Source organism: Haliotis rufescens, unplaced genomic scaffold, assembly GCF_023055435.1.
Source record: "Haliotis rufescens isolate VD_foot unplaced genomic scaffold, xgHalRufe1.0.p SCAF_1, whole genome shotgun sequence".
In the NCBI taxonomy this organism is placed as follows: Eukaryota; Metazoa; Mollusca; class Gastropoda; order Lepetellida; family Haliotidae; genus Haliotis; species Haliotis rufescens.
Genome location: NW_025963779.1, coordinates 47,620,805 through 47,635,271, shown reverse-complemented (window position 1 = coordinate 47,635,271; position 14,467 = coordinate 47,620,805). Strand labels below are relative to the sequence as shown.

At 36.9% G+C, this 14,467-nt stretch overlaps 1 long non-coding RNA gene across 7 annotated transcripts; it reads left to right on the top strand.

The window, feature by feature from the left end:
• The first annotated feature begins 686 nt into the window (after positions 1-686).
• On the top strand, positions 687-11,869 carry LOC124127170. 7 transcript variants are annotated; one of them, XR_007221578.1, is made up of 7 exons: positions 996-1,279; positions 1,400-1,450; positions 1,868-1,934; positions 2,846-2,945; positions 4,756-4,824; positions 7,552-7,618; positions 11,385-11,869. It is a non-coding gene; the product is annotated as an uncharacterized LOC124127170 (long non-coding RNA). The 7 variants fall into 7 exon arrangements; XR_007221584.1 differs by lacking the exon at positions 4,756-4,824 and having other exon boundaries at positions 1,004-1,279; XR_007221582.1 differs by lacking the exon at positions 2,846-2,945 and having other exon boundaries at positions 1,008-1,279.
• The last annotated feature ends 2,598 nt before the right edge of the window (positions 11,870-14,467 follow it).

Genomic DNA, 14,467 nt, shown 5'->3' with positions numbered 1-14,467 from the left:
TTGGTTGGCTATCCAGCGGTATTCATGTCGATAAAGTCGCACCAGTGTATTTTTTCCCTAACTGCATGTTTGACATGAAAACCAATGCTTTCAGCGTTGAAACTTAACTGATGGTTAATGACTAGCTTGGTCACTGCATTTATCATTTGCTGATTACAATTTTGATAAGCTGGGTTGGTTTGGTGAGCCAGTGGCATCGTGACCAGGTTTTGGTGCCCTTGACTAATTAGTTGTGCATTTATCATTTGCTGGGTTGAGTTGTGTTGGGGCGTGGCGATAGGTGTTTGGTTAACCTGTAGAATAAGCATATTTCAGACATTATATTGACATGGTGGGCGTTTTGGCTATACCGGTATGTACCTTTGCTGCTGTCCGCAACCCCTATGAGGGTGACGTTAATAAATAATGCCACAAGCGATATATAGCGAAAGATAGCGAGAGAAGTTTAGCAACGTTGACAAAAGAATGCTGAAAAAAGGCGAAAGTGGGCACGTTGCTTTAGTAATTAATTTGATTTACACGGCAGTTACTATGTAATTGACTTAAATTGTTTAACACTTACTTCAACACAATCGTGTGTGTGAAGCCCATTTCTGGTGTCCCCCGCGGTGATATTGCTGGAATATTGCTAAAAGCGGCGTAAAACTATTCACTATAGCTCACTGTGACAGCTAGATATCAATATGCACCCGATCCAGGAAATATTACCTACTACTAGCACAGAGTTGTTAGCAACTATGACCTGCTACTAGTAGGTACAAAGACGGTCTCTACGTCTCTGGAGACTAACATTTACTGCTACTACTACCTAACAGTAACAATTAAATAGCATAACCATATTAGGATGTATGTTCACAGGGGCGCATTTCACGCCATATTGGAACATGCAGTGTCCAACACAGCATTCAGCAGATGGTAGGATGTCTGTCATCATTTTGTTGTTGTTTTTTATCTCCGGTCTAGACAGGCTAGACTTAGATTTAATATCTTCATACGGTATATGTATTTTATACATCACCTAATTACAATTTTAACAACCAATTAATAGATAGATCTATAGATATATAGTAATCCGGTCTTAATAGAAGATTTCATTCATACATGCCATTGTATGTGTATTTGTTTGATAGAACTACACATATTTATAAGAACTGATCGTTACAAAATATATTGGCAAACAAGGTTAAAATTTGTCTTCGGAAAAATCGTCCCGACGTGGTCAGAAAGAGTTATCCCCCTTGGCCGGCATAGCGATCGGTTTTCGATCAAACATTTATCGGTTAGATCTTGCTTTTTGTTTATCTGTTCTTACTTGTTCGTTGGTCATAATGTTATCTAGTCTTTGTGCAAACATAATTTACAGTCTACAACCATTCACTATGGTACTTTTTATTTTCAGATACTGAGATGGAGAACGTCAACGTGCCTGCTGACCCTGCACATGACGCATGTTTGTATTCTATGTATGTAGGCCTAGAATGAGTGTAGGACTAACATAGATATATTATCGGGGAAGCATCAAATCTCATCTAGATTATTAGTGTTAATTAACTTGTTTTGCTGAAAGGTCTGTGTTCTGGGTTCAAAGTGAGGTCCATTTCTGGCGTTCGCTCCATTGTGAGATAAGGCCCACGCTCTAATTCACTAGTCTACATGCCCTCTTTTTTGTTTTTTGTTGTTGTTGTTGTTGTTGTTGTTATGATGAACACTGAGGGAATATGTAGACATATGAGATTAATAAAGGATCATAAAGATTATTGTGCATCCGGCAAATTTATAGTAAACTATACATATATCATTGATTACCTCCCTTTGCAACCAATATGTCAAGATATCAGTACCAATTTACACATTTTTTTATTCCCAGGGTATCCAAGTGGGCTGTGTCCTGCCACATTCAGGAAATTTGAGGTGCAACCCTTGTAGGAAATCAGGTATGTTGTATTCTACCCCTATACATGTTGGGAATTACATTAATTTATTTTATTATACTAAGGCTAATTTACTGTTGTATAGATTTAGCACAAGCTAAGCACAGGTGCTGTGAACATTTATCTTTATGCACCCCCATGATAAAGTCAGGGATAACAATAGAGGAATCATCATACATCAAATTAAATCATGGATGTCATGATATGAAATACCACATATGTAGTATTATCGGTACCTCATTATATCAGTCTTTCCTCACTGGATCATCAGCTGACACACTGTGATATTACTGAAACACTGTTCTCAGTTGCATTAAGCCAACTCAACCATTCACTATGCAAACTTACTGACCTGATTATGGCAATTGTGAAAGTATTACTTTCCCTCAGACCTTAGGCCATTTATTAAGTTATGAGGTGTGAGTTGGTATACTGTAATCAAACTACAGGCTATCATGAATACAGGAATATCCAATTTGAAGTCAAATGAGCTTATGTCATGGTGCATTATCTGTCATCTGTCCATAACTAACTTGTACACTTTCAAAACCTCCTCTGAATCTACAAGGCCTATGAAACTGAAATCTCAGCAATGATATTCTAAAACATGAGGCCATTTACAAAATATCACTTTTGCATATTACACAGCCATTTCAGATGTGGCATTATGAAACTTGATATGTGTTATGGGGTTTACATTGGTGTATTTTTTGCTTGATCTGGGAGGAACATCTTAGATATTTACCACTTGATGAGACCCACCAGCGTGGAAATGGTGCCGACAAACCAAGGAAAATAATCATGGTAATTATGGGATTTGAACCCATTGTCATAGATTTCTGGCATATGAAAGGGATGCAGCTTAGTCTCTGAAAATGTAAAATATTGATAGAAACATTTTATATTCATTTTAGTTTAAAGTAGACCCAGTGAGATGGGCTGGGCGGAAGGGAAAGTAATATGGTTCAAGGACTGTGAGACAGACAGGGATGCAACTCTGCCCAGCAAATTGAGGTGGCTTCTTGGATGACTGTATTACCTGTGCCTCTATGGCCTTAAACTTTCACATACCTCGTTTTATGAAGTTTGTTTGTGTTTTCAATATCTTCTCTGAAAATCATATTTTCAATAAGCTGAGATTTTGTGTATTTGATCCCACTAACATGATGCCAATACAACTTCAAGCTGTCAAGACATGGCAACCATATTGAACATATACTTTTCACCCTTTAGAAAGCCACTTCTGCATTTACATTATGAAATTTGATATACAGTAATTATTTGGTAAACCCAACCACAGTGTCATATTTTGCAAGTTTTTCTTATATTTGGAACTGCAACATTTTGTCTTCATGTGCTGCTGCAGCAGTCATGATGAATGTGTTCTTTTGACTCGTTTCATTACCAATTATTATCCCCCACAACATGTTTTGCAGGGGTATTAAAATGGACATGGTCAGTCCTTGCATTCATACTTCTGTGTAAGATTTTGAAAAAACGTTTACTATTTTCTTCACCAATCATGGTACATGGATAGGCCTAGTGGTGACCTGGTGCCTGTTGATAGTTTTGGATTTTTGTAAAATGTATCCATTTAGTTTCCATGGCAACAACTTTGACTGAAATAGGAGGGTAGTGATCGTTCTTGGAACATACCTTAAAAATCTACAATATTTCTTCACCAAACTTGACACACAGATCGGTCTAGGGATGAACTGGTGCCTTTTAATAGTTTAGGATTTTTTTTAAATTAATATTTTGAGATGCCACAACTTTGACTCATACTGAAAATGAGGGTAGTGCTCCTTTCTATGCAGATTAAATTTTTTTTACAATATTTCCTTAACAAGCATGGCACATAGATAGGTCTAGTGTTGAACTGGTGCCTTTTGATAATTTGGGATATTTAGTTTCCATAGCAAGTAGGGGATAATGGTGAATTTGTCTTCTTGCATATACTGTCATCCTTTTAATTGGTCAAGATGCTGTGAGAAAGTCTGTTCTGTAGATAAATAGTTTTGTTTCTTTTGCTTATTTATTATACCCTTGTATTGCCTTTTTGTTGTAATAATATATTCCGTGAAAAAGTACAGGGAAGCTACAGAGCCATTTTAACACCTATACCCAGGGAAGTTTGTTAGAACAGTATTTCTGTCAGTCATGTGAGGGGACAGCCAAAAGGTAATGAAGGGAAAAATTATTACATCAGAGCTCCAGATAAGCAGCGTATTTGTGTAAAATACCCCCCAAAATTATTTAAAACCCAATTACTTTCCATTAACTTGTGTACAGAAACGCATGCATTAAATGAAAAACTCAAATTATTAAAACAGCTCGCGTAAATGCCCAATGAAGCTTTTTCAGCATGCATACAAAGGAGCTAATTTCTGAAACACAATTACAAGCTAATTTACTTTCTCAGTCAAACCTATGTATTTAGAACATTATTTCATTTTTTTGAAATCTTAAAATGTTCACTAATTTTGGGAAAGACCCAAGAGAGTGATGAAACGACGAGTGAAAAAATATTGGTTACCGAATGAAAAATGTAATAACCCAATTAAAATAGAAACCCTAAAGTAAAAACTGAATTGCTCAAAAAGTTATCTGGAGCTCTGTTACATGAGTCAGTTTATGGTACCAATACAATGGGCACATCTGGCCTCCATTAGGTTGAATCTGGTAAACTGTGTCTGTGATTTTTTTGGGTGATGACATTGCAGCCATATTGAATGTTATTTTGACCAGGTACTCATGTATCATGGTGTTATTCATTTAACAGGCTGTAATACTATATTTCAATCTCCAATGTGCTATGTTTCAGTGATCATATGTTCCATTTGGTCATGTCATCATCTTTCACCTTTTTGTGTCCTAATAATGGAATGTACCAGTAAGTGTAATAACCTTGTACCTGCAATATTTCCTATGAATCTTTTTGGAAGTGAAGCTATGATTGGTTATATATGTGTGTTATCATGCACTCCAACAATGGTATAAAATAGATCTACTGTTCTTTTCAGATTTCAGATTCAGATTATCATGCCATGGTCATACCCTTTGCATGCACTCTTGTATCTAGATTACAGGTATACTTACACTGTTTGGATTGTTACGGACATGATCCAAGTAAATCAGTCTCAAAAACGTAGTCACAGAATTTGATTCTTAACATTCCCAAAGGGCAACTACATGGAATGTCAGTTTTGTGTGACGTGGCTGATTTGGTGACATTACACCCCAATTACATGGATAGTTGTTAGTGCTATCAACCTCTTGCCTGCCTGGACCAAGCACCATTATTTTAAGTGGTCATAAACAATTCACTCGTTTTTCCTCATTTGTCAATCATTATTAAATATTCATATCATTTGGTGTATCTGAACATTTGTTACTTATTTCTGCATAATCTTGTTAATCTATTTATGATGACCTTTACCAGTATTTAATTCCCTAAAAATAAATTCTGATCAGTTTCAGGCCCATTCAAACGGTTCGTAGTGAGGCATATTTTTGTTTATCCTAGATAACCTTAGCAATGTTGTCATGAAGAGGTTGATGGATGTTTATTACACTTTTTTAACCTTCATTTGCAAAGGTATTTTTGTAGCTTCCAATTCTGATTTGTTCAACTTTAACCCTTTCGCCCCGACTGCCCGATTTATCGGGCAGGATAAACCGTGTCCCAGGACCCGGCTGCCCGAAAAATCGGGCAGCATAAGCCGAGGCCCAGAACCCGGCTGCCCGATAAATCGGGCGGCGCGAGCGTGTTTACAAAATCGCTCTTTCTACTTCCTTTCTCGTGTGTAATCTCGTTCTAAATATGGAAACGAGATCTACACGTATTGACACGTCATTCGATGGAATTTCCCCGTCTTTTTGGCGCGAAAATCGCGGGTATGTCACCTGTTTTCGCGACAGGTATTTTTCTCGCTTGAATCGTAAATCAAGCGTAATGGCGGCCAACTACGATTCGGATAGCGATCAGATGATTAACAACGACTATATCGGGAATAATAATGTGTTTGAATTGAATAATTTACGCGAAGGGGAGAGGGAATTTCGCGAATATTTTCGTGAAGATTTTGACGGTTTCGACGAGGTGTCCCCCCCCCCCCGCCAACTTTCGAGAATGGGAGTGGCAGAGGGACACACGACAGTGGAGACATGAGGGATTTTGAAGAGGCGACCGGATTCAAGAATATATATTGACACGGTGAGTGAAGAGTCGTGCTATTGATTTTTTCCAACTGTTTTACAATGATTCTGTGTTTGAACAGATTATCAGTGCGACGAATGAGAATGCAGCCTACACGTGAACGAGCGATCACAACAACAACAAAGGTGAGTGGCATGACGTATCTGTTTCTTTTTTTAAAAATTTATTTTTCTGATCGCAATCCGAATTGTAGTTTGCCGGTTTGTCGTATGTCCTTATATTTCGCTCAATTTGAATAAAATTTATTTCCATATTCATGTTTGTTTTCTTGTTTTTTACATCTTAATTTAAATTTTAGTAACTGTAATGATTATTTATTTATTAATTGATTTAATAAAGTACTGATTTAATTTATTATGCAATTGTAAATAGCAGTGTATTGTAAATATGTTATCACAACTTGTATATTTGCAGAACTTGAATTTACGATCTTTCCGTCCTTTTACAATGTTTCCCTCTTCAGATCAATCTGTGTTATCTTCCCTGTGATGTCATTCTTATAGTAGCTGTGGTTCAATGTTCAGATAATGTGATAAATAACTTTTTAAAAACTTAAATACTTAATTTTTGTTTCAAATCCTGAAAAAGAACAAAATAAATCAAATATTTGTGTTTTTACCTGTGTTAACGAGTTTACCTGCGTTAACAAGTTTACCTGTGTTAACGAGTTTACCTAAGAGGCTGTAAGTGTATCATAAGTAATATGTGACATCAGTATAGAAAACAAAGTCAGTACCAAGAGTTGTAAACTTGTTTATTTGTTTACAGATGTGCATGAAGAGAATTTACCTGTAACACCTGGGATTACCTGTGCCGTCCAAGATGACAAGACCACTGTGTTATGTTTACCTTGTATCTGTGATTTATTTTTGTGATTTGTAATACAATTTGAGCCAAAATTCATTGTCTGTTTTCATTTTTTCAGTGTTTTCAAGTTTTATTTCACTTGTAAACACCTGTAATTAGAAAATAACAAAGGTTAGAGACAATAACAACAAAGAATATTAAAGTATACTTAATCCTCTTTACAATGGTATATGATAAATGTATATTAAAAGCAAGTTTCTGGTAGAAAAAGTGCATCAAAAATGATAGTGTGATTTTCCAATAATACTGCCAGGGAGGCCAGTGTACAGGCCTTGTCAGTGTCAGGGACTGCAGGGTCTCAAGGGACATAACTCTGGGGCAGCCAGTGATGAAAGAGTTAAGAACTTTCTTCTCAGAAACCAAGGAAACTAAAACTTAATGACACCTGGCATGTGTAGCACCACAATGGGACTCGGATTAAGTTATGTAGTTGTCCCAGTGTTTTATTTTACAATTTGTTCATTCAGTTCTGTGGTGTCATGTGTTGTGTTTATTCTTATGAAGATTTTCATTCTTCGTATACCATGTTCACAGGTTTCACTGTCCAGTTACAAGAAGCCTGGTGTAAATAGCTTGTTTGGTCCAGTTGCACCCAACAAAGGTAACATTGATCGCCTTGAAACGTAGGATTCATGTCTGCATGTCGTTAAACAAACTGGTTGTAATATAGCATAGACTATTTTTCCAGATAAGACAAATATACAAAATAAAACAAAATACTTTTTGAATACAAACAACATGGCCTGCTTGTCTGGTGTTTGTCATCCTGACACAACTATTAGCTCACCAAGGTGAGCTTATGCCATACCGTGGGGTCCGTCGTCCGTATGTCAACGATTTATTCAAAAAACTTCTTCTTTTGACCACAAATTGACAATTAACGAAATTTGACTGGAAGCATCCCTAGGTGGTGAGGATTCAAAATTGTACAAATGGTGGGGCTGACCCCCCAAAGGGCTGGGTGGCGGGGCCAAATGGGGGTAATTTGGCTATATTGCTTTAAACGACTTCTTTATTGGAACTGAGAGATAGATATCAACCATATTTGGTTGGAAGCATTCTCCAATGCTGGGGATTAAAAATTGTACAAATGGAGAGGGCTGACCCCCCAAGGGTCAGGGCCAAATAGGAGTAATTTGGCTATATTGCTTTAAACGACTTCCTCTCTGGAACTAAGAGATAGATATCAACCATATTTGGTTGGAATCAATTCTCCAATGGTGGGGATTCAAATTGGAGAAATGGAGGGGCTGAAATTGCTTCTTGAAAAACAATTAAGAATGAAAATAAAAAAAGAGAAACTACACTCTCCAGGAAGCTGAAACTTAACTTTGTAGAAATGATGATGATCACTTGTAGCTTACACAAAGCGATGGTTCAAATAAGCTTATGTCATGGCTGTGTTCATCTATACTAATGGAAAAAAGTAACTGCTGTGTATTAAGTAGTGTAAATGTTATGTTATTGTAAATTACAACATAATATTTGGTCTTTTGTCTCATCAATGTTTTATCATAACAAATTCCTTGACAAAATCCATTCCAGGTAATTGGAGACGGAGAGACACGCCCCCAAAGAGGGGTGCAACTTGTAGGCGGGCACTATCCTGCTGCAACATGACATTACGTCCCTGCATGTGCACAAAGGCAAGAACATGATCTCAAACGATGTCCTCATAACAATGATGAGTTGTGTTTTCCCATGAGTTGTGATGCCACCCCATACCATTACACTTCCACCCCAAAACTGATGATGATAAGTAATGCAAGAGTTGCTAAAACATTCTGCAGTATGCATGTAGACCTTTGCACGACCATCAGAGCTGTTCAGATGAAACCCTCACTCATTTGTGAACAGTGTACTGTCCCTGTTTTTCTTCTGAACCTCAGATGCTGTCTACACCAAGTGTGACTGATAGTCCTGTGTAAGCAAAATTAGGCATATTGCTGAATGTTGGGACCGGATGTTGTGCTCTCTCAACCGGTAATGTACAGTTCTGCCACTAATTCGTCTTAACCCAAGAATTGTCCGATTATTAATGTGGCAGATGATATTTGTGATTCGATGAACATTAAAAATGTTTGGCAACTTCGTTTTGCGCATTTCGTGTTTGCAACATGTCATCAAGCCGTGACAGCATTATTAATTACAGTTGAACAAAAAGAAAAAAGATTTTATTAGACCCAGAGAGCTAAACAATCATTGTGTGCTGTTTACATTATGAAAACGTGTGTAAATACCTTGCTCCCAACAAACATGCAAACACACAAATTATGCGCAGTCCATAAACATTTGCATGCAAATTGTGAATCACGACCTTAAAACTGAGGAGATGTCTTCATCAATATGCATATTGAAAGATGCATTATTTAATTTCAGATTAAACTTAGTTTTGTTCAATCTCATTAAAATCTGATCTTAGTTCTCGCTACCGCTAACCAAAGATCTGAGGACATCCCATTACGGGTCATGTCGGAACGACCTTTCGCGATCATTGACCGACCAATGAAATGACTGAAATCGACATTTGCCAATCAGAAGGTAGCTATCTCAAGCTTTACTGCACTAGTTTCAAACTGGCGACTACACCTCGAAACATATTTTGACGTATTCTCGATTAAATAAATTTATAACTGACCAAAACAACATTCTAGAATGACTTATAGATGGCCTAAATTGTATGGATATAATCATAAAACCCGTAAATGTCGTTCGGAATACCCTCTGTTAAATATTTCGAGGATGCATGATTAGAAAACACATTTTGACTGTCACTTTCAGGATCTGGTAAGTGATGCTCTGATTTGTTGGATGAAAGGTCATGCTGACGTGACCCATAATGGGATGTCCTCAGATCATGTTTTAGCGGTAGCGAGAACTAAGATCTGATTTTAATGAGATTGAGTTTTGTTGGACTTTTTATTAAGAAAAGTTACCTTTTTCTGCTAGTATGTATGTCGTTAACGATTACACTTTCAACATCTCCTCTAGAGCTACAAAGCCTATGAAGCTGAAACTTGGCTTGAATCATCCCAGCAATGATGTCAGAATTGTGATTTGATGTTAAGCGTGTCGCTATGTAACAGCAGCGTATAAAATTCCCGGAAGGGCAACTTTGCAAATATTCCTGTCCAGATAAAATGCTTCCCATCCAGAATTTTCTACACTAATGAACAAAAGTAACAAAATGGTGAACATAAGAAAAGTACTGTTGATTGTTAGTTCTCAGAAAATAACAATAAACTGATGGATTGTCAACTTAGTTACTTTAACTCATTGAAATTCATCAAATTCCAAGTCTGATTGACTGCCTCTATGGTGTACTGGTAGAGTGTCTGCTCGGAGAGCGGAAGGTCAGAAATTCGATCCCTTGAAGCATCATTCCAAAAGACGTTAAAAGATGGTACTTGTTGTTACCCTGTCTTGCTCTCGGTAGTAAGGGCTAAAAGAAGGAATGGTCCACTCGGAGTCAGTATACTGTGTATAAAATTTGTATGCATGTTTTTGTTGAAGTATATATTTTTTCGAAATTCATGTCTAACTGTATCAGTCATCTCCCTCACAAAATGTTAGAAATTTGGTTGTATTTTAAGAACCTTACACTTACATACTTTGTAAATAACAAAATCAGATCAAATTATCATCTGTTATCACATTTTCCTTCACACGAATATCCAGATACAAATTATGAGTCTGTGTCCAGAAGCCAGAAATCTTTTACCAAAAAATAAATGCATATCAGTTTCTGGATGTGAATTACAAAAAGTACAAATTATCATCAGATATTTTCATTTTTGTTCAAGAAAATATTTGTGGTAATAACACCATCTTAATTTTGTATCCTGGACACATTTAACTGGCTTGAGAAAAATTCCTTGCCAGTTGAGATAACTAAAAATTATAACTTCCCATTAAGTTTTGAATTTAAGTGAGACAACATGATATTAAACTATAATATCTTTACAGGCATTTTTAATGGAACATAACTTGATGTTGCCATGAACCTAAAATAAATGTATGCTATACCCACAAACGGTCAACTGTTTCCTGATTGGCTGATAATAGAATGGGAGGGGCTTGTTTTTCATTATATTGGGTTTAACAATGTCACTGATTTTCTATTGTTGTCTTCCTGTTTTTTTATGTAAGTAATTAAAGAAGGAGTCTATGAAGTTGTTGATATTGACATATTTATTTAAAAGAATTGACTCCAATATACTTTTAAATTAATGTGGGTATAAATGTAAAAATAAGGTGTACTACGTGGATTTATTTATATTGAAGTTAAATCATAAGTTATTTTTCCATGAAAAATGTTCAATCAATGGTGATGACATCACTTATGTGAATATTTTCAACCTTTTCAGGGCAACTACCATGCTGTAATGAAACTTGATGGTATCAGTTTACACCAACGCTAAACTACATATACAGCTCCCAATACAGTGTGCTTTGAGAAGGGAGAGCAACTATGCCCTGTACGTTTCTGGAAAGAAGAAGTGTTGAGAAGAGTTCTGTGTTGAAGTCAGCATTGGCATCCTGAGTAGTGAAAAGATCAGCAGGGAGTAGCATCAGTTCGCTACTGTGTGGAGGGACAGTGTTTCTCCCTATACTCATGGACAGTACTGTACATCTAAACACATGATTCATATTATATATTGTTTCATAATGTGAGGTGTGTTTTTTTCATTCAAAATATCAATTATCATATATGGTGAATTTAGCATCTTACAAATATACTGTGCATGGAATTTCTTCACTTACACTGTTTTCAGCATTTTGAGGCAAAACTCTTTTCATGTGTTACATTTATGTTTATTGTTTCCTCAACAATAAAGAACTAGCAAAATGATGAATTTTGTTTGTAGTTGATTGATTATGACAAGGATAAACAGTATTATGTAGGCATGAATGTGTTCAGGTATTCATCACCGAACGACATGATGTCAAATGGCTGATTGTGTTAATATGCCCAATTGCACAGGTTTTGCTGATCTTGTCAGCCACTGATTTGCCTTGTCCACAATACATTTACCTGCCACCATGCTATAGCTTACATTACAATCCTGGCAATCCATGCTACAGATTATGATTTTACATCCAAACAGATGGTAAGTTAGACAGTACCAAAATAATGATGTCACCATATTATCTCAACGGAAACAAGAATCGCGAGGTGCTTTGGTAATGGTTACTACCCAATATTTGTCCGACAGTGACATAAAGCTGTGTTATTCTTGAATCAGACGCTAATGTCGCTAAATATCAACAGAAACATGAATCACATGGTTCTAGGGTTAGGGTTTCTGCCCAATATATGTCCGACAGTGATGTTAAACTGGGTTATTTCTGATACAGACGCTGATGTTATCATATTTCATGAATCATGAGGTGCTAGGGTTAGGGTTTCTGCCCAATATATGTCCGACGGTGATGTTAAACTGCGTTATTTCTGATACAGACGCTGTTGTTAACGTATTTAACAGAAACACGAATCATGAGGTTCTAGGGTTAGGGTTTCTACCCAATATATGTCCGACAGTGATGTAAAACTGCGTTATTCTTGAATCAGACGCTGATGTTCTCTTATCTCAACAGAAACATGAATGATAAGGTGCTAAGGTTAGGGTTTCTACTCAATATATGTCCGACAGTGATGTAAAACTGCGTTATTCTTGAATCAGACGCTGATGTTCTCGTATCCCAACAGAAACATGAATGATAAGGTGCTAGGGTTAGGGTTTCCACTCAATATATGTCCGACGGTGATGTTAAACTGCGTTATTCTTGAATCAGACGCTGATGTTCTCGTATCCCAACAGAAACATGAATGATAAGGTGCTAGGGTTAGGGTTTCTACTCAATATATGTCTAATTGTGATGTAAAACTGGGTTATTCCTGATACAGACGCTGATGTTCTCGTATCCCAACAGAAACATGAATGATAAGGTGCTAGGGTTAGGGTTTCTACCCAATATATGTCCGACAGTGATGTAAAACTGGATTATTTCTGATACAGACGCTGATGTTCCCGTATCTCAACAGAAACATGAATGATAAGGTGCTAGGGTTAGGGTTTCTACTCAATATATGTCCGACAGTGATGTAAAACTGCGTTATTCTTGAATCAGACGCTGATGTTCTCGTATCCCAACAGAAACATGAATGATAAGGTGCTAGGGTTAGGGTTTCTACTCAATATATGTCTAATTGTGATGTAAAACTGCGTTATTCCTGATACAGACGCTGATGTTCTCGTATCTCAACAGAAACATGAATGATAAGGTGCTAGGGTTAGGGTTTCTACCTAATATATGTCTAATTGTGATGTAAAACTGGGTTATTCCTGATACAGACGCTGATGTTCTCGTATCCCAACAGAAACATGAATGATAAGGTGCTAGGGTTAGGGTTTCTACCCAATATATGTCCTACAGTGATGTAAAACTGGATTATTTCTGATACAAACGCTGATGTTCCCGTATCTCAACAGAAACATGAATGATAAGGTGCTAGGGTTAGGATTTCTACTCAATATATGTCCGACAGTGATGTAAAACTGCGTTATTCTTGAATCAGACGCTGATGTTCTCGTATCTCAACAGAAACATGAATGATAAGGTGCTAGGGTTAGGGTTTCTACTCAATATATGTCCGACAGTGATGTAAAACTGCGTTATTCTTGAATCAGACGCTGATGTTCTCGTATCCCAACAGAAACATGAATGATAAGGTGCTAGGGTTAGGGTTTCTACCTAATATATGTCCGACAGTGATGTAAAACTGCGTTATTCTTGAATCAGACGCTGATGTTCTCGTATCCCAACAGAAACATGAATGATAAGGTGCTAGGGTTAGGGTTTCTACTCAATATATGTCTAATTGTGATGTAAAACTGCGTTATTCCTGATACAGACGCTGATGTTCTCGTATCCCAACAGAAACATGAATGATAAGGTGCTAGGGTTAGGGTTTCTACTCAATATATGTCCGACAGTGATGTAAAACTGCGTTATTCTTGAATCAGACGCTGATGTTCTCGTATCCCAACAGAAACATGAAAGATAAGGTGCTAGGGTTAGGGTTTCTACCTAATATATGTCTAATTGTGATGTAAAACTGCGTTATTCCTGATACAGACGCTGATGTTCTCGTATCCCAACAGAAACATGAATGATAAGGTGCTAGGGTTAGGGTTTCTACTCAATATATGTCCGACAGTGATGTAAAACTGCGTTATTCTTGAATCAGACGCTGATGTTCTCGTATCCCAACAGAAACATGAATGATAAGGTGCTAGGGTTAGGGTTTCTACCTAATATATGTCTAATTGTGATGTAAAACTGCGTTATTCCTGATACAGACGCTGATGTTCTCGTATCCCAATAGAAACATGAATGATAAGGTGCTAGGGTTAGGGTTTCTACCTAATATATGTCTAATTGTGAT